Below are 21701 nucleotides of genomic sequence, written 5' to 3'. Positions count from 1 at the left end.
CCCAGATGATGTGTTCTAAGAACAGAAATCCGACCAACGTTGATAATGTTTGAATTATTGGACTTGATAACGTCGTTATCCACAGAATACGTTTATATGTTGCTTGGAGTATTCTGAATTTTTTTCAAAAGGATGTGAACAGTAATTCAAAATACATAGAAGCTTTAAAGGAATACTTCATGATACATGTAAAAGATCGACTTTCAGAAAACACAAACCAAAAATATTAAGCAAGTGGGAACTCACTGGACAGAGACGCTCTTGCAGGAGTTCTGAATGCTTTGTACTTTAAAGACACTTAGATAAAAGTAATTAAACTCAAAAAGCACGTACAGAGTCCATTTTTCCATAGTCGCTTGAAAACATCAGGAAAAGAAATGTTTATGAAGAACATGTGCAGCCAAACATTCTTTTATTCGTTCATTGAACACCGTGATTTTAGAGTTTGGAGCTAACCTATACGGGTTATGTTATCATGATAAGAATTTTGCTGCCAGAGGAGATCTGTGGTGTCGTTGTCTGTTTAGAAGACTAAGTGAATAGTTCAATAATTTTGATATGTCTATATTATTATATCTACCAAATGTGAATCCATTTCGCAGATGTTGTTGAGGTCATCATTTGTTTCTACATTTTTTTTTAATTTATCAGTTAAAAATGTATCATTTATATGACAAATCGTTTACTCGTTAACTACAGGAAAAAGACTCCGCTTTTAAAAAAAATGCTTGCCTAATTTCTTCAAATGTGTGGCGTAAATAAACGATTTGAGTTTTAGCTTCTGTGGTAACAATTCCCACATTGTATCTTCTAAACGATGGCTATTAATCCAATTGAAATTGAAAGTTCATTGACCATTCCTTTTGAAATGGCTCCAAAGACTTCCCTTGCCAAAAAGAAAGAAAACTAGAGCCTTTAGATCCACGTTACATGAGCAGTTCACGAGCAGTCATAATGCTTCTTAATAATACTGCAAGATTTGTGTCTTCTAGGGAAATTAGAATTATATCGTATTTTAATCCATGGAATATTCGTAATTCTCGATCATTAATCTTCTTCTTCTACTACTATGCATTATCCCGTGTTAAACGGGGTCAGCGCACCGATCTTTCACCTTCCTCTTCCAAGTTCACCGGTCTAGGGCGTCCTTTTGACTCCATCCTTTCTCCCTAAGATCCTCTGTCACCTTATCCCTCCACCTGAGCTTGGGCCTGCCTCTTTTCTTCCTTCCCTCCAACTCCATATACTCCACTCGTTTACCAACATACTCCTCACCCTACCTCTCTACATGTCCAAACCACCTCAGCCTACTTTCTTGTATCTTCTTGCCAATTGGTTTTATTGTCTTTGTTGTCCGATAACTGCTTCATGCCTGTACATATGTGGGTTCATCGGCTGATTTGCCTACTTATTGGATATAAAGCCCAACCATTTCCGTATTAGACCTGCTAACTTACTTCAGTTGAAGAGAACCGATAAAAATTATGCGCGTCGAACATGGACACTTTTACAAAAAATTGTCGAACCATTACAATTTTCAGTTCAGCAATATTCGGGGCTACAAAGAAACGTGTCAAAATTATGTATTACAATAACTCTCGGATTTAGAGGAATTCGGAACAATGGAATGCAAATGAGTAAATATTGTAACATTATGTGACAGATATCAAAATGTTTTTCAGACCTCAATTATAGATGAAATTCTTCTGAGAAGATCCCTTTTAAAATTCATAAGCAATCATTGGTAGCGAAAACGAACTTGCTGCTTTTTTATTTCTGGTGATTTTGTTGATTTTATAGAAAGACATGATCGTATAAATTAGATAGTTAGATCATTAAAATATTCCGGCTTCCTCTGAGATAAACATTACAGAAACTTTAAAGTTGTATTTTTTATGTTGTTGCTCTGATGTGACCCTCGTAGTTCAGTAAGTGTCCATATATATACTGTATATATATTATATATATGTGTGTGTGTGTGTGTGTGTGTGTGTGTACACCCACACACCAACACACACCCACATCAACGATTTTTGTTTGTTTTTAAAGATTATTATTATTATTATTATTATTATTATTATTATTATTATTATTACGGACGACTCCAGGGAGTATTTAGACTCATCGAGGGAGGCCCTAAACATCATGTCCACACAACTATGCGATTACATTCTCACAGTATCTATCATACTCTGCCTTGAACTCACTCACCATCGTAGCACCCACAACAGACTCTGGCAGCTTATTCCACTAATTTACCACTCTAAAAGTAAAGAACCCAGCTCTAACACCCCTTGCTAACCACACTCATGCCCAGCTTCCATAGGTGTCCCCTAGTTCTCCCACCACCAGTCCTGATCTCAAAAATATCCTCTGAATTAATCCTATAGAAACCCTTCAGCAATTTGAATGTCTCAATCATATCTCCCCTTTTCCGCCTATCAACTAGTTTCTGCAACCCACAAATCTTCAACCTGTTCTCATCAGGTTCATTAGGGCTGGAGAGTATGCCATTTGCTTTTGAGGAATATGTATGATTGTTATCATTATATACTGGGATACATCAGAATGATATAATTCCTGGCTGGCTAATACGCCAGTTACATCACCATAGCAACCGAATATTGATAATCGCTATTACGTGATATACTCTCCTCTACATGTCTCCGATGACCCATTTACGACTACCGTTCCCAATCCATGTTAGTGCGTTTGTGCTCTGATGATTTATTAAAATGCATCAATGGCGGCTGGGGAAAAATTTAAGTGTACACGCTGCGCATACAAAAAAAAAAAAAAAAAAAAAAAAAAAAAAAATCCTAATCAGTACCCAATTTATTAATAAATAAATTTACATATTAAAAAATTACTTTATTAAAAATATTACACCCTCACCACGAACAAACACCGATAATAAAAGTTTTTCGTATCTCACAGAAATAACGCGCGCAAGCATACGATCCACTGCCCAAACGAGCAGTGTTGGAATCACTTGTAAGGTGCAATGAGAAGCGCAAATGAATATTGGCGAGTCTACCTGCAATTGACCGAATATGATAATTCCTACCCTGCATGATATCTCAGTGTATTTGTTTCGTAATCTAAAGCGTTAATCGAACAATTCCAATTATTAACTATTCGATCAATGTGAAAACAGTTGTTGCATTTATATAATGTTGTATGCATTGTTATAATTTATAAACACAAACGAAATTTAATTTTTTTTTTCCTTTTTTCCTTGGGGGTGTGCAGTGTCGCAGTGCTTATGTACAAGCCGCCACAGAAATGCGTGTATACCTTCGTTCGTTTTTACGACAGTTGTCAGCGTTTGGCTTGATAGGTGTCCTTGATAAGTGAGGAGCTTTTGTTTTGTACAGTACATTTAATTCAATCGATTTTCTCGCATTCAATTTCACTTTTTAAGTATGGCATTTTGCGCGAGTAGTCTTGTGACTATTAAAAACACTTCGAACCAAACGATATTATTTATTTATTTTTTTTGAGCTTTTTTTCGGATGATTCCCAAGTGATTCAATCTCTGGCAATGGCAAGTAATGTGTTTTTAAACCTTTCAATCTTTAAACTCTAACATAGAATTCATACCATTAAAAACAATAATTCTGGTGTTAGAATTTTTGGTCATGGGATACAGTTATCTGCCACGTTTTTTTTTTCTCTCTATCTCTCCCGTGAAATGTTCTGATTCATTGACAGCTTGGACATGAAGGATAACGACATTCTTTTCACCTATCTTCATAACCTTAGGACTAAAAGCGCCTCTGCCTACTTCCTTTTCAGAGCAAAAGACGTGAGGACATATATGGATTATTCTGAAATTATAATACCATGAAACGTTTATTCAATTCCTTGTAAGAGTTAAAACAGCACGCTTGTTGTATCGAGGAGTACTTTTCCTAGTCTTTAAATGAATAAATTATGATGTTTACTTACACTGTTGGTGTTGTGTTGAACAGGAAATGGCAAAATGACTTACAAAATTTTGATTTTTAAGTAGTACAATGTTAAACAACTACCCCTATATTTAATCGAAGCGAACTCAGATATCTACTGGGTGGGTGTTTATCTAAAACAACGATATCACTGTGTCGACATGTCTCGTGATGATGTCAGGTTTCAAGTTAGGTGTATTTGATTTTGCTGCAAGCAGGTACCAGCGTCGACAGCACGTGATATAAAGATAATCGAGTTTGAATATCCGGATAAAGATTGCGATATAGTAAGTCATTGATCGCCGGTATGGTAAGATATGTTCCTTTATTCACTACCTAAATGAGATCGATTGTATAAGACATTACTCCGTATTTAGAAATATTTTCCAGAATGTAAGTATTGTTGTTTTCTTTGTATTTATATACTTATATACGCAGATGTATTTAAAACATTATAATACTAATACTTAATTAATATTATGTGTTTAAAATATTTTATTAATTTAACCATTAAACATAAGCATGATATAAGCAAGTAAATAAGTAATGTCGACTCTATCAAACAAAGGTGAACTTTATTTTCAACATCGATTACTTAATATAATTTGTAACACAACTGTGGATTTGAGAAAATATTTATCAAACGAAGTCCTCCTTTGTAACCTCAGTCACATATAGTAGCATAACACAGAAAGCAAGTACTGATTTTTGGATGACCCCCCCCGGGTTTTTTTTTATCCTTTAGAAGCCAACTACAGAACATAAGAGAGCTTCGCAACTTTCTTTCAAAAGGCCTTCATATATAAACCAGTATCTATGGAGAATACGAACTTTATCCCACTGAATATTGTGTTTCGTGTCAATACTATGTTGCCAGACCAAACTTTTGAGGTGTCATGTATTCGATATAATATTGATGTTCTTTAATTCGTTTTTCTACAAAACGGCCTGTTTGTCCAAAGTATGTTAGATTACATTAACACATACAGCTTTGACATTCTTTCCCTCTTTATGAACATTCCATTATCTGACATGATAATTTATTATATGATCATTATCCTCTTCATACTGCAGGGAATTTTGAGTTTGTTATACAATCAGGATATAACAAGCTGGAAAACAAGTTCTATAAACAATTCTTTGGAGACAGAGCTACCATGGCTGTCTCCACCTTTGGCAATTTATTTTTTGAACCATCTAGAAGATACCCTGTTCTCATCGATTCATCTCCAAACCTCTCATTGATTTCGTTAAGTTGATGATATCTTTTCTATTTGGCCTCATTCTTCACCGACGCATTCAGCTCATCATGAAAAAAAATTTTGGTAGTTTACCATTCTTGGACAATCTCCTAACACCCACGGACTCTGGTCATTTATCAACTAGTGTTTATCGAAAACCGGAGAAACCTTCACTGGTAGATACATCCATCAAAAGCCTGATCACCACACCTCTCAAAAAATTGGTGTTATTAAGTCCTTAATTAGTAGAGCACATAAAGTGTGCTCCTCTCCCTCAAGCTTAAAACAGGAACTTCTCATTATCAAAAAGTTAATGGAATTTAATGATTACAACCCTAATCAAATCCAGTAGATAATGGACGCCTATGTTCCAACACCTCAGGATTCTTCAACAGACCACAGGGTTCCAATTCCTTATATTTCTAGCATCTCCGAACTAATTGGTAGAATTCTGACATCTCATTCCCACATATTTTCCGATCAACAATATTTCTCATCTGTTGCCATCTACAAAAGACATCTGGCACCTTTCTCATTAGCTGGTGTTTACCAGATATAGTGTGAATGTAATCTAACAAACTTTGGACAAACCAGCCGTTCTGTAGGAAAAAAAAGAATTAAAGAACATCAATATAATATCGAGTGTATGAAACCACAAACATACTGGTTTGGCAAAACATACTGTTGACACTAAACATAATATCCAGTGGGATAAAGTCCGACTTCTCCATAGATGCAGGTTTAAATATAAACGCCATTTCAAAGAAAGTTGTGAAGCCCTTTTACATCGACCAAATCTGAAAGGGAACAATTGTCTCTCTCTCCCAAAAGTTTGAGAGATTCTTATCTTATGTAACTATCAAATATCGTGTAATTTATTATTGATAATTATGATACCTTTGAAGATAAAAAAATTGATTGAATGCATTGTCTAAGATTAGGATATCAGATGATGGCAAAGTTTTACTGTATTTTCAGGATGGACAGAGATTGGGTGTGTATCAAACTGCAAAAAGTGTTTTTTATGTGGCTCTACCTCTACCCACGAAAAACGTTTGGTGCACTAGAAACCTACAGTACATTAGTACCTTTGGAATCAGAGATATTTTTGTAATTTTAAATAATTTATTTATTTTTAAATAATTCAAAAACTTTGTTCCAGTGTCCAAACATGCAACATTTTTTTAATTATAATTAATTTTATTTAGCGTAATATATTACAAAAATGACTGCAATAAAGAGGTATAATTATTGTACTAATGATACTTTCGTTTTCTTTCTTCCTTCAGCTATTAATATTAAACTGAAATGTCGAAAGATCAAAACATGGATTCTGAACTATTTCACCAGGTGGCAGTAGTCAATAACACTTTTACTCTTAATCTCCACAAGAAGTTGTCATCCGAAAGAGGAAATCTGTTTTATTCCCCATTCAGTTTGTCGACTGCTGTTGCCATGTTGTTATACGGAGCTCGAGGTGCGACGGCAGAAAAAATTAGAGACACGATGGGTTACACGAGTGGAACAATTAAAGATGAGGACATTCCGACATCATTCCAGATGTTATTAGAAAAGATAGAATCTTCATCATCCAATGCGTACATTCTTCGAGTAGCCAATGCAGCATTTGTTCAAAAGGACTTCGACATCAAATCAACTTACGTGGATGGATTGAAGAATTATTTCGGAGCACTTATTAGGAACGTGGATTTTGAGAAGGAAGGAGGGCAAGCGACAAGAGAGGTCAATTCGTGGGTTGCCAAAAAACTGAAGAGAAAATAACTGAAGTTGTAAAGTCATTCAATCCTAACACCGTAGCTGTACTTCTCAATGCCGTGTACTTCAAAGGTACCTGGAAGAAACAATTTTCCCCTGGGAGAACTCAAAAAATGTCATTTTTCAACCGCGGACTGAAATCATCCAGGAAAGATGTATCCATGATGACTATGAAAGATGAAATTTTTCCTTATGCCTTCATTGAAGACATTCGCTTGAAAGTGTTGGAACTTCCGTACGAAGGCGAACATATTGTGATGAGGATTTTCCTACCAGAAAAGATCGATGGACTGTCTATCCTGGAGAAACACTTCTCAGAAGAACTTCTCAGTAAAATCAATCAGAGTCTGCAGAAAGTTAAAGTGGAAATCATTGCAATTCCGAAGTTTAAATCTGAGTACTCAAAAGAACTGAAAGATGATCTTCGAGATATGCAAATGAGAAGAGTTTTCAGTCCTAATGCAGACCTCACCGGAATCAATGATACTGATCAACTGTATGTTTCTTTGGTTATTCACAAAGCTTTTATTGAGGTGAACGAAGAAGGATGTGAAGCAGCTGCAGTTACAGCAATTCCAATTATTCGTTGTCTTTCGAAATCTAACCCTAATGCTCCGAAGTTCGTTGCCGATCATCCATTCTTGTTTGTGATTTTAGACAAGAGGAACGGGATGATTCTATTCTGTGGAAGAGTCACTGAACTGTAGGAACATCAATCCCTTCAGGAGTATTAGTAATAAAATGTTTCTTTGTACGTATTTTGGCTCGATGGTTACTGGTTACAAAGTTACTGAGTTACTGAAATATGATTTCACTAACTCAATAACTTTTGCACATGATAGTAATGAGAAAATGAAAGGAAAATGAAATTAAAGCAATTTTAATTAAGTAATAGCTATACTGACATGTTTAATACTGTCTATCTTTATTTACGTGTAAATACCAAATAGAAATTTTCTTAAAAATGATGCTCGCTTCATAGACTGGATGTTAAACATGCTTTTCTAACTGAACCCATCGCTAGAGGTTGTCTAATTTACATTGTAATTTCTATAGCATTATTCCCTCTAACCTGCACTATACATACGTGATTTTCATCCATATACGTTTGTCAAATACGTTTCTTCGCTGAAGACGGGTAAGCAAATTGCATTGTAGACGAGAGCCTAATATAGATGCTTAATATTGGCCTGCCTCATTTGGATGTTATTACTTATATTGAGAGTAATGCATTGGCAGACAAAATTAACTAAATGCTTGGAAAAATTGTCGTGTATATCGTGCACTTTTGTGTGGGTGGAAAGTTTGCGTGAGTGGCGTGTTTTTGTTTGTTTTTGAGTGATGGCTTATGGGTAATGGTTTTAGTATGGATTTCTGAGTGATGTTTAGAGTATGGAATGTTTGGAATTTCCGTGCGGGGAGTATTTGTCATTCGCACCACGTTGTGACTTTGGTTTGTGTGTGGTATTGTGGGAAATGGGCATAGCATGGAATTCTGGGTAATTGTTAGAGCATGGAATGTTATGAATTTCCCTGGTGGACCATCAGTCATTGACATCTCATTTTGTCTTTGGTTTAGGTGTGGAATTATGGATAATGGTTTTAGTATGGAATTCTGGGTAATGGTTAGAGATAAGATAAGAGAGAGTACGGAATGCTACGAATTTCCATTGGGACTATCCGTGAATGACGTCATATTGTGTCTTTGGTTCTTGCATGGAATTATGGGTAATGGTCAGAGCATAGAATTCTGGAATGTGGCGGTTTTGTCAGTGACATGAGATGAGCTATTTGTTCGTGAGTGGCATAGAGATTGGAATTCTGGGAGGATATTAGGTGAAGTGTTGGGATCATTGGTTCGAGTGTGGAGCTATGAGAAAATATTTGTCAATGGATTGCAGTAGACGTTTTCTAAAATAATTAACTACTGGGTATCACTGGTATCCCCCTCACTCCAATTACACACACACTTTTTTTCTTTCATGTTCACATTTTCTAAAATAATTAACTACTGGATATCAATGATGCCACTCTCACCCCCTCAAACACACAAATACATATTTTTCTTTCATTTTTACATATTCTAAAATAATTAATTATGGGAAATTCAGTTTTACTGCTTTTTTTCCTTTCACATTTTTCTTGTCAATAGGTTGTAGTTAGACATTTTCTAAAATAATTAATATAAGCTATCAGTGATGCTCCCTGTATCCCCCTGAAACACACGCACACTTTCTTTCTTTGATGTTCACATTTCAAAAGCTAATTAAATGTTACCTTTATTACAAATTCTAAGCAGAATAAATATTCTTAAATATGGAAAACACACCAACAACACCTTAATTGTTCATTTAAGTTTAGAAATACAATTCATTTGACTGAAATATTATTTACAAGTATATTCACAATGAAAGGGCCTGTGTAGCTCAGTAGAAGTGATGTTTGCACTCAATGGCGCTTGACCACACGAAGAAAGGATTTGGTGGTTCAAATCTAGTCGCCGATTAGAGGAAATTTTTCTAAGCCTTTTTCGACCGGTTCCCGAGTTAGTCGATCTATGGCATGGGCTAGCGGGTTTTTTCTTCCGGAAACTCGGGTTTTTCGTCCCTTAAACTCAAGAAAATCGACCGTCAAACCCACACTATTTTCAGACATTAAAAATATTGTGTAAGGGTTAGGGACCATGAGATGGCGGTACTAGCCTGTCACCTTCTTCACTGCATACCAATGAATCAGTGATAGCCTTGGGCCAGCTATCTCTCTGATTGGCTACTAGTGGAGATTGAACTGCTCACTCAGTCTCCAAAAGTTAGTAGGGTAAACGGTCCCGCCTACTCTCTGTATGGGAACAAATAGGCGTTAGCTGATTTTTTTATTCACAATGAAAAATTAAAACTTGTAATTACCTAGAAACATTTCACAAGATTTGTGTCTCTTGCTATTTTCCTAAAGAAAGAAAAATTCCAAATGATTTTGGGTTGGTTCATTTTTTTCACTTTACGGGATACACAAAACAATAGTGCAGCACAAAACACACACACACAACACCATTTGCTGCCTGAATGAAAGAATTGAAGTAAATAAACTGAAAATGCACTCGATTATTTTTCCTTATAGGTTTTTGTCAAATGTGAGGTCAACATAGTATAATATGTTGAACTAGCACAGAGAATTGCTACTGATTTCAACTTATTTATCTGAAGAAATCCAATAAGCATAAAATAAAATTCACTGAAGGAATGAGTTTAGTCTACCAAAATGGTTATGTGGTTAACTTACCAGCTAAGTAGTAGGGGCACTTTGAACCAGATCAAGATCAAGATAAGATAAGATAAGATAAGACAGGATAAGTACTGTACTGTATTTCTGCCTTGTGTATCCCATAAAGTAAAAAAAGAAAAAAAATGAGCAAACCCAAAACCCTTTGAAATTTTTCTTTCTGCAGGAAAATAGCAAATGAGACAAATCTTTTGAAATATTTCTAAGTAATTACATATTTGAATTTTTCATTGTGAATGTACTTGTAAAGAATATTTCAGTCAAATAAATGTGTATTTGTAAACTTAAATGAACAATTAAGGTTTCATTGATGTGTTCTCCATATTTAAGAATATTTATTCTGCTTAGAATTTGTAATAAAGTTAACATTTGATTAGAAAATTAATGAAATTTTAAGATCTTAAACATCACGTAGAATCAGTAGAATTCAGATTCCAGTAATTCATTATTTTAGAAAATGTGAACATTAAAAGAAAGACGTGTGTGTGTGTGATTGTGATTGATGGGGATGAGGGAGATACCACTGATATCCAGTAATTAATCATTTTAGAAAATATGAATATGAAAGAAAAAAATTGTGTGTGTATGTTTGAGGAGAGTGGACACTACTGATATCCAGTAACTAATTATTTAGAAAATGTCTACTGGTGTATTGACAAATATTTTCCCATAGTTCCACAATCGAGCCAAAGACCCCATCACTTGAGCAAATATCAACCCAGAATTCCAAGCGCTAATCATTGCCCATAATGCGACATGCAAACAAAAACTCATCTCACATCACTGACACCAACACATCCCAGAATTCCATGCTCTGACCATTACCCACAATTTCACACTTGAACCAAAAACACAATGTGATGTCAATGATGGATGTGTCACGCTGGGAAATTCCAAGGATTCCATACTCTTTCTTATCTCTAACCATCACCCACAATTCCATACGCAAACCATTACCCAGAATTCCATGCGTGAACCAAAAGATACAACACTTGACATCACTGAGAAATGTTTCCCCAAGCGAAAAAATTCCAAGCATTCAATACTCATGACATCACTTATCTAATTACACAAATCGTCACTGATCTTTTCTGTACCCACAATTCCATACGCGAACCAAAAGCTACAATGTGACATCACAGACAGATGTCCCCAGAGAAATTCCAAACATTCCATACTCATGACGTCACGAATCCTTATGTTATCTTGATCTAGTTCAAAATGCCCCTACTACTACTACTGCTCACCTACAACATACAGACAGTGAGTTCAAAACTGGGGTTATGGATGATCGTAAATGTCTTTAGGCAAAGAATGAATTTAATGACCCGTTTTTCGTTCCGATATACGAAACATTATACTATTATACGAATTTAACAAGGAAGCATAAAGATTAACATAAACATTGTTTTGAAAGCAAAAATCTGAAGACATTTTTCAAAGCAAAAAAAAGAAAAAGAAAAATCTTCGAATCGTGAAGTCATACCTACCTATAGATTCAGAAACAACTTCTCTGAATACAATGAAGAAACTCTTAAACAAATTAGATACAATGAAACAAATCTGTTAAGAATATTCTTCATGATAAAGAAGTATTGATCTCTTTAGCAGAGTGGATATACATGGCAACTCTTAGAATCCAGCTAAATACATATCAAACTTCCTTAAGTGTAACATTTGTGAGTGACAAATGAAAACTTTTTTTAATTAATTTTTTAATTAATTAATTTTAATTAAGCAATAAACGATCTGCTATTCAATAACAGTCTTCAGGTTCGTACATTTCGTTCAGCCTTCCACGAATTAGAATCATCCCGTTTCTTTTGTCAATGATATGGAACAAAAATGGATGATTCGCAATGAACATCGGAGGGTCCAGATCATTGCAACGACACCGAACTCTGTATCCGGTGGATACAGGTGCTTCACTTCCTTCTTCGTTCACTTCAATAAATGCTTTATGTAAAATCGACGAAACACAGAGTTTGCTAATTTCAAAGTCTTTTTGAACAAATGCAGCATTGGCCACTTGAAGATCGTATTCACTGGATGTTGGTAAGTCTATTGATTCAATAATAGTTGGAATGCTTTTGGAAGATCATCCATGGGTTACAGTAGCCTTCCACTACTGTAACCCATCGTCTACCTTATTTCATCTGCAGTTGATCCCTGGGCTCCGTACAGAAGAATGGCAGTAGCAGTAGACAAACTAAACGGTGAATAAAACAGGTTTCCTTTTTCTAATGATAGCAGCTTGTGTAGATTCAGAATAAATCTGTTATTAGCATTCGTTATATCGCATAAGATTTTAGATTTAGGTTCCTGTGCATTTTCAAGCTGTGACATAGCTTTTAGTATTAGAAAACGTGCCGATGAAACCTCTTGCTACGAAGAATAAAAAAAAAATAGCATGATACTTATACATAATATTTTATAATACATAATACTTATTTCATATTGGTTATTCTCTTTTATAACAATTACCCAGCTCAATAAACCTTCAAACTACTTAAATGAAACATACCATATTCAGTCAATATCCTAGCTTTAATGATAAGATTCAAACATCATTCATAAGAATCACACGATGTTGACATAAAGTTTTGTGACTAGAAAAATTTAAAAATTAATTTCATGGCCAGTTAAAATTTTCATCGCCCTTCAAGTTACTCCTCTGTCAAACCAGGATTGTGGAAGTTAATAAGTGATAGATTCCCAATCGAAATAGAAATAGTATCAGAATTTTTAAAAATGGCATCCGTGTATAGCAATGGCTAAGATATAAATTAGAGAGTAAGTGCAGTTACTCTCCCACATATCAGCAAACCAGATGCCAGAGATTACGCGAAACAAAGACTTGATCATAAGAATATGAGATCGCAGAATGTTCTCTGCGAAATCTCTCAGGCAATTGGTGGAGCTATTTACTGCATTACCAGATTATGATGTGACCACATGATAGATCTATTACCGTTATTTCAGGTTATTGTATTAGCTATCAAATAACTTGATAAGAGGGGATCAAACATGACCTGGAGTTTTCTTCTCTCTAAATAATAGCATTGATCGGATATTCCATGCGCTGATAGTGAGCCTGACATTTGCAGAAGTTGAATGTGTTAAATAGAGTATTTTCCAAATCATACTGGATGCTGACATGTCTGTTATCGAAGTAAGCTTGTCTAAGTTCTGAAATGATGCCCTTGTGGTAGTTATCTACGTTTTCTTATCAAAATTCTAATTTTCATTAGATAACGAGGTTTGAGTTCTTCTTTCTGAGTGCATGTTTATGTTCAACTTGATAAACATGTTTCTTTGGGACGTACACTGCCAAACCGACACAATGCGTATCAAGAAATCAAGCTACGGTTTGGGAATAAATGGAGTATGACCCAACAGATCAACGAACCTCGTGATTTTTAATACTTTTAATGTTCTGCACTTTCTCCATGCTGTCAAGGCACAGATATGGTAAAACAACTTCACGAGAAGTGATCGAATGATGATATTGTGCACTAATACATTGTTTGCTCACTGGCAATCAACTAACTCATTCACCAGCTACCTGCTTTTATAGAAGCTTTTATGTGGACATTTGTCATCGTGGATATTTGCATAAATGGCACTACCGCAGCGTTTCACTGCATACCAGAGGTGTCGTACGTAATTGACATGTATTGCAGCGCCATGTATCGCCCAACTGACAAGTTTTAGAACTAACTTTGGTTTATGCGCAAAATAAAATTTTATTGTCGCAACACATCATGTAACATATTAAATCGTTCCGATGATAATTACCCATTCACCGCCTTTCTGAAATGTCAACTTTAATTATAATCACCCTGATTACATCTAAGAAAAATATTCAGTTATAAAAGGTGACATTGAAATGGTTTTTTTTTTAAACTGGAACAGTAATAGACGTAATTTCTCTATCTTTCATGACTAACCTCCAAATTTTCTTTCAGTGTTATATCTTACTTTGTCTATATGTTATAGAGGGCGCGGAGAGTTACCATTTACAAAAGGAATTCGTTATCAGTTACCTATGATATTATCTTGCTTTATCTTAAATCTGTGTTCAATAACAGCACCTACAAATGACGTCGATCCTCACTGTGTTCTCATATACGACACACAGGGTTATATTTCTTTGTAAAGCTAAAATCTCGCCGACACTCTATAACAAGTAGGTATTTCATAGCTTTATCATTTTGTTCTTAAAAAGTTCGATAACCGCGTGTGCGTTATAGAAAAATGGTTCGTAATTGGTCGATAATACATTTAGTTAATTAAGATATATGTACACATAAATAATTTTAATATCTTAAGATGATGAACTGTATTAGATGAACTGAAACTTAATAATTAAGAATCTTTTTCCTCTAGTCATTCAAGGTAAGCAAACATTGTTTTGAATGGATATATATATTATGGGAATTCATTTTTACTCGGTTGAAATATCATGGGAAAACTTTAATGAGTGAAACAGAGAGATAAAAAGATGACAAGATATATTTAAAAAGATACTACACAGTACTAGTTTCGTTGAATAGATCAACATCCTCAGGTATCACAATCAAAGAAGTATATAAAAAATTACAGAGACTTAAAACTGTAATAACAGAACAAGTATAAAAAGACAGTAGCGTGTTTGAAAAACAAATGCGAGTATGAATTCCAAACAAACGAATACTACGCGCTGTCGCGAGTGCGCCAGTACTGAACAGAAGCAACGTGTGCGTCAGAGAGATTGTAACTCAGGCTGTTGTTGATATGAGAGGAATCTAGAGAAATTTGCCTAGATTCAACAATCTTTCTTTCGAGTTCATCGTGGCACACATGGATGTTAGAAGTTTGATTCCAGTTTACAATGTGTTGGCGGCCTTCGTCTGAGTTAGCTGAAAAGAGAACATGGCTAGAGAGAGCGCTAGCTCTAGTCCTGTTATAGGAGATATCTCTACGGTGTGCATCCAAACGTAGAAGGATGGATTTAGCAGTCGGGCCATAGTATTATAGGCTTTCCACAATCACACAAAATCCTGTACACTCCTGGAAACTGAGTAGGAAGAATATGTTTGCTAAGTAATGATCGAAGGTTTGGAAGCATAGTGAAGCAAGTTTTGAAGTTAAATTTCTTGAGAATGTTGGCCAGTTTTGGTGAAAGAGAGCTGATGTAAGGGAAGGAGATGAAGGCTCTTGGGGAAGAGGGAGCTTCAGAAGTAGTTGAGTGCCTGGGGGAAAGAAATTTGTCAATTTTCTTTGCAGAGAAACCATTGTTAATAAACGTTTTTTTTAAGAAAAAGGAGTTCATTTTTAATTTCTGTTTCTTCTGTAAGTAATGATTTAGCTCGGTGAGCTAAGGTTGAAATAATACCACATTTTTGTGGGGGATAGTGATGGGAGGAAGCATGAAGGTATCTGTTAGGATGAGTAGGCTTTCTAAAAATTGGTTTCTATCCAAAGAAAATTGACAAATTTCTTTCCCCCAGGCATTCAACTACTTCTGAAGATCCCAATTCCCCAAGAGCCTTCATCTCCTTGCCTTATATCAGCTTTCTTTCACCAAAACTGGCCAAGTTTCTCAAGAAATTTAACTTCAAAACTTGCTTCACTACGCTTCCAAAACTTCGATCATTACTTAGCAAACATAAACAGAAACATCTTCCTACTCAGTTTCCAGGAGTGTACAAGATTTTGTGTGATTGTGGAAAGCCATACTATGGACAGACTGCTAAATCCATCCTTCTACGTTTGGATGAACACCGTAGAGATATCTCCTATAACAGGACAAGAGCTAGCGCTCTCTCTAGCCACGTTCTCTTTTCAGCTAACTCAGACGAAGGCCGCCAACACATTGTAAACTGGACTCAAACTGCTAACATCCATGTGTGCTACGATGAACTCGAAAGAAAGATTGTTGAATCTAGGGAAATTTCTCTAGATTCCTCTCGTATCAACAACAGCCTGAGTTATTACAATCTCTCTGACGCACACGTTGCTTCTGTTCAGTACTGGCGCACTCGCGACAGCGCGTAGTATACGTTGGTTTGGAACTCAAACTTGCATTTGTTTTTCAAACACGCTACTGTCTTTTTATACTTGTTCTGTTATTACAATTTTAAGTCTCTGTAATTTTTTATAGTAAACTAGTAGTATCTTTTTAAATATATCTTGTCATCTTTTTATCTCTCTGTTTCAGTCATTAAAGTTCTCCCATATATATATATATACATGTTATATATTTATATATATGTGTGTGTGTGTGTGTGTGTGGCAAAATTTTATAATTATCAGAGTGTGACTTATTCAGAGCTGATTTTTGATAATCTCTCGATGTTAAAGTGTAGTACAGTTAGTCGTTAGAGGAAACTACACTCAGTTTCTAAGTAAGTGGAAGTTTTCAGAGCCAGTGCTAACGTCATATTCTGCAACATAGTTTAGAATATCATCAAAACGCTGCTAATGGCTGAGTCAGTAGACCTTTCTACTACATTCAGGAAATCATTTTGACTTCCATTTGCTGTTTCGATTTACACTTTTTCGGCAATGCATACGATACCCTTTTCTCTGGTGCCTGCTAGATTAATTTACGGGCGATCGTCCTTAGTAAATTGTTCCTGACCGCTTTTGTTTTTTTTTCTAACATGTTTCATACATTATGACTGAGGTTCCGATCCGGGCTTTGTGGTGATCAGGGAAGATGATAGAAGTCGCTAAGATGCTCGATAAACCACTGCTGATGGACTTGATCAAGAACAATGTTCAGATATTCCTTGAAGAGACACTCGAACTTCTAGCAATATCAGGGGACCCGTTTCGTCCCAAAAGAACATGCCTCACACAATGACCTACCTCCAGAGCCTTGAGCTCTGTTCACAGTCAGACTCACTTTATTGCTTTCTGGGGCTCAGTCAACACTCTACCTAACGTTGGTACAGAACAAGGTATACCGTGACTCGTCCGATCATATGACTTGTTTCTAGTGTCTAGTCACGATGCTCCTCACACCATTGTAGACGAACTTTCGGGTTCTTCACAAACCAATCCCGATACACCATTTCCCTGCGAGTGGGTCAGCAAGATATGGGTTGGAAACAACTTAATGCTTCGTTAAATGCTTCGGTCGATGGCTGTACGTAGATAATTCTATTTGTCTGCACAAGCTTTCACAGAAGACAGCGATTTTGTTCCTGACAGGCTGTCTTAGGACCATAGTTACACCTTTTAGATAAGTAATATCTAAGAGGCGTCCCAGGAATATGTTATTTTTACTGATTAAAAGGCCGGAATATCTCATCTTTTAAAAAACCAGTGAGTTTTGATGTTTTCAAAATCGTGGCTCCAACCAGACGGGTGCCTACAATAACCCCTTTATCAAACTGCGAAAGATCGTTTGTTTATCCCATTGTGATCAACACTATCAACTATTACTGACAGCAGGATTTTTAAATAGTTGCCTAGAACACGTGGTGACACACGTGACTATGTCTGTATTTTTTTCATATACGCTGCGTAAGTGACGAATATTTACATTTCCTTCTATTTTAGTAGCGGGTATGTGTATATGTTGCTCGAAGCCTAACAGCTGAAGAAAGTTGGGAATGATTGATTACAGCAAAGAAAATATTATCACAAAATATTCCAGCAGATGCTGAAACTGATGGCGGCATCATCCATGATTAATGATGTTGATTTTTAAAACGAAGATTAATGAATTATAAGTGGTATCAACTCGTGGACTACAAAGGACACAATGCTGAAAAATTCTCTGCAAGATTCGATCACTTAGTTTTGTAAATAACATTAAAATCATTCGCTGAGGAAGTGTCGATGATGAGCACGAGCAATGAAAACTTCCTTTATGCGTTTGAAGATGGAGATTCCTTCAGAGGATTGGCGTTTCTGTACAACATTGTAATCAGAATTTCAGTGCATAACTACACGGCAGTAAACACTCTCTGAGGAACTTTTAACTTTTACATAAAATTGAAAACTTTTCAGCTCAATCATTCAGCTCAATAAAATTTCAATCTTATTGAGCTGAATGAAGAGGGAAGCGAGGCCTCTTCGGCCACAGGAGTTTCTGTTGTTAAGGTGTCTACGATCCTTATTACATTCTCATTTTCCGCTTATCATGAATTCTTATGTTTGATTGCTCACAAATGGAGTGAGATAATTATATCTATAGAAGATTAGAAAAGTCATAATTAGAAAACAAAACAAATAAACAAACAAAACTAAGGTACTAAACAAAATTAGGTAATTATGAAGTTAATTTAATATACTGTTTATCTCTGCGCACTTGCGGTAACTCCATAATGATAAACTGCTTGAAGAAAGACGGACATTGGTTCATACACGTCGCTAACAAGATAAACGTTCCCCAGGACTTTCAGCCCGTTTCGGGTGTTTTTCAATCTTTAGCAGAGGCAACTACATCTCCACTCGGAAATTTAGGTTTTAATTGCGCATCTCACAGCGACGCGGTAGTTTACACTATATTTCAATACCTGAATGTCGTTTTCACACTTAAAATACATTGTTTATTTTGCTGTATCATACTACTTTCTTATGTGATTATTACTGCGACACAATTGATTTTATTTATTATATTATTTTTATTTTTTTTAGTTCATGTAAACCTGTGTGGAAACTTGCTTAGCTTCTGTTTCATTATGTCTAATATTGCAAGCACACTCGAGACTGAACTCCCTCACCAGATGGCAGCAGCAAATAATTACCTAACCATCAATCTACACAAGAAACTGTTGACGGAAAAAAGAGACCTGTTTTACTCTCCGATCAGTTTGTCCTCATGCATGGCTATGTTATTGTTCGGAGCTCAAGGACCTACTGCAGAAGAAATTAGACAGACTATTGGTTATAAGAACTCAAGAATCACATATGAAGATATTGCGATGGAGTTTTTACAATTATTGAACGCGATAGCGTCATCGACCCAAGAATATGTTCTTCAAATGGCCAATGCTGCATTTATCCAAAAGAATTTCAACATCAACTCGAAATACGTTCAAGGTCTGAAGACTTATTTCAAAGCACTCGCTTCGAATGTCGATTTCCAAAAGGATAGAACCCGAGCTAAACGTCTAATTAATTCATGGGTTGCAGAAAATACAAACCTGAAAATTAAAAAAATCGTAGAATCACTAGACCGTGACCCTGTGGTCATGCTTGTGAATGCCGTATACTTCAAAGGAACACGGATGAGACAATTCGATCGAAGAAGAACTATAAAAATTCCTTTTTATAACACTGCAATGCAGTTGACGAAGAAGAAGGTGTCTGTGATGTACATGAGTTATCAAACTTTTCCCTATGTTTACCTCGAAGACCATGACTTCAGAGTACTGGAGCTTCCTTACAAGGGTGGAGATATTACAATGAGGATTTTGCTGCCGGAGAAAATTGATGGTTTGCCAGAATTGGAGGAACAACTATCAGAAGAACTTCTTAGTACAATCAAGAGCAATCTCTATGAAGTTGAAGTTGAGACGATCATGATTCCTAAATTTAAATTAGAATATTCCAAAGAACTTAAAGGAGTCTTCCAAGATATGCAAATGAGGATGGTGTTCAGTAGTAATGCTGATCTGAGTGGCATCAGTGACATCCGTGAATTGTATGTCTCATCGGTTGTCCACAAAACTTTGATTGAAGTGAATGAAAAAGGAAGCGAAGCAGCTGTGGTTACAAAAGTTCGAGGATTTGATTTATGTGATGACCGTTCAATTCCGAGATTCGTTGCAGACCACCCATTCTTGTTTCTGATTGTTGACAGGAGAAGTGACATGATTCTCTTTGCTGGAAGAGTTAATGAATTGTAAACAGTAAACGAGTTAATAAAAACTAAACAGTATAACAGTGTGTTTTTATGTAGTTATTTTTATGGTAAAATACCGTGAGTAACAAAACAGATTTGTATCAAACTGTAGAAATTTAAGCTGGTGATCGGTGATATACAGAACATGCATACAAATTGCAGTTGTTTATTAAAACGTTTTTTCAACCTTTCAAATAACGAATATCTGCTCAGCAACAGACCCACCTTAAATTCCACTGAGCAGACCCGCTCATATTCCAGAGAAAAGCACCCACCGAAATAGCCGCTCACGGACCACGCCAGAAAGCACTTTCCCCGGAGACTCAAAATGCTCTCTCAGGCAAACCCCTTCCCCCTCAGCCGGAGCAAAATTCCGAAAGAAACCTAACTAAGGAACTTGAAACGTCTGAGAGGTGTATTTTTCCTAAAAGAACTCTCGGTCGGTGCGTAAAAGTATTTACAAAAATAAAGAACCAAAAGGCTTCAGTTCGGTGATGCAAATTTATAAAAATTAAGCGGATATTAAATCCAGCATTATTTCAAAGCCGAATATAGAAACTATAAAATAAATTAAAGATTGCTGGGCAATCAGGGCATGAAGCTGAAAATCGACTGGAAGAAACCGAACATAAAATCAAATTCTTTTTATGGACAAAAAGAATTTTTATTTTCCGTAATAAAATTCCGTAACTTAACTTGAGCTGCAAGAGTTACGTAATAAACCAAAAACTCCAGTAACAGCAAATCATTAGGTGGTAGCTATATCTAACTTCGGAATTCAACTCAGTAAGCATCAAGCTGACGACTTACCTCAGAATGTTTTGGCAGAAGTGCAGTGTAAAATGAAGTCAGGGATATTGGAACATATGAACTCCATAAATGACCGTATACGACTACCACCATTAAAAGCTTTACAAAAATCTAAGCTAAAACAACTCCTCTTAGACGCAAATGCTGTAATTAAAACCATCAAACCAACTGTATAAAGGAAATAAATAAGCTCATACACAGCACAGTACACATCATTACAATGAAAAATAATAATCAAAAACAAACCGATTAACACATATAATTTGGCCAACAAAACGATTATTGAAGTTAGAAGAGCTTTCGAAGAGCTAAAAACAATGAATTATAGCTACTGGACAGAATATTAAAAGATATGAAGCAAGAATAAGCCAGTATGTACAAAATATGTAATTTCGACAGAACCAACATCAGTCTTCCAGTCTCTCCAGAGAAATACAAATGCAAACCATCATTCACCAGGAAAAGAAGAAACATTCAAATTTTGGAAGTCAATCTGGGATAATCCTATTGAACACAATAAAAATGCCTCATGGATTAAGAAAATAGAATCAGAAATGAAAAAGAAAAAAAAAAACAAATGCAAAATGTCATTATCACTAAAGAAATGGTCACTGCTCAAGCTAGAAAATTAAAAACTGGAGTGCACCTGGCAAAGAGGAACTACATGGATTTTGATTAAAACATCTAACCAGTCTACATGGTCGAATGGCAGAACAATTTATTTATTTATTGCCGTCAGGCTCAGTGGAAGACTGGATGATGTCTGGGCGCACTTTACTCTTCATGAAAGATAAGGATAAG

General features: G+C 35.7%; 2 pseudogenes across 1 annotated transcript; both read left to right on the top strand.

Annotated features, from left to right (window-relative positions):
• The first annotated feature begins 4252 nt into the window (after positions 1-4252).
• On the top strand, positions 4253-7674 carry LOC150092076 (intracellular coagulation inhibitor 2 pseudogene; annotated as a pseudogene). Its single transcript, XR_016550625.1, has 2 exons — positions 4253-4343; positions 6481-7674. The product of XR_016550625.1 is annotated as an intracellular coagulation inhibitor 2 pseudogene (transcript).
• An 11250-nt stretch (positions 7675-18924) lies between these two features.
• On the top strand, positions 18925-20094 carry LOC150092075 (intracellular coagulation inhibitor 2 pseudogene; annotated as a pseudogene).
• The last annotated feature ends 1607 nt before the right edge of the window (positions 20095-21701 follow it).

Source organism: Typopeltis vanoorti, unplaced genomic scaffold (genome assembly GCF_054136105.1).
Source record: "Typopeltis vanoorti isolate ZY-2024b unplaced genomic scaffold, IOZ_Tvanoo_1.0 HiC_scaffold_811, whole genome shotgun sequence".
NCBI lineage: Eukaryota > Metazoa > Arthropoda > Arachnida > Uropygi > Thelyphonidae > Typopeltis > Typopeltis vanoorti.
Note: the sequence above shows the minus strand (reverse complement) of the source record. Positions and strands in the feature narration are given on the sequence as shown.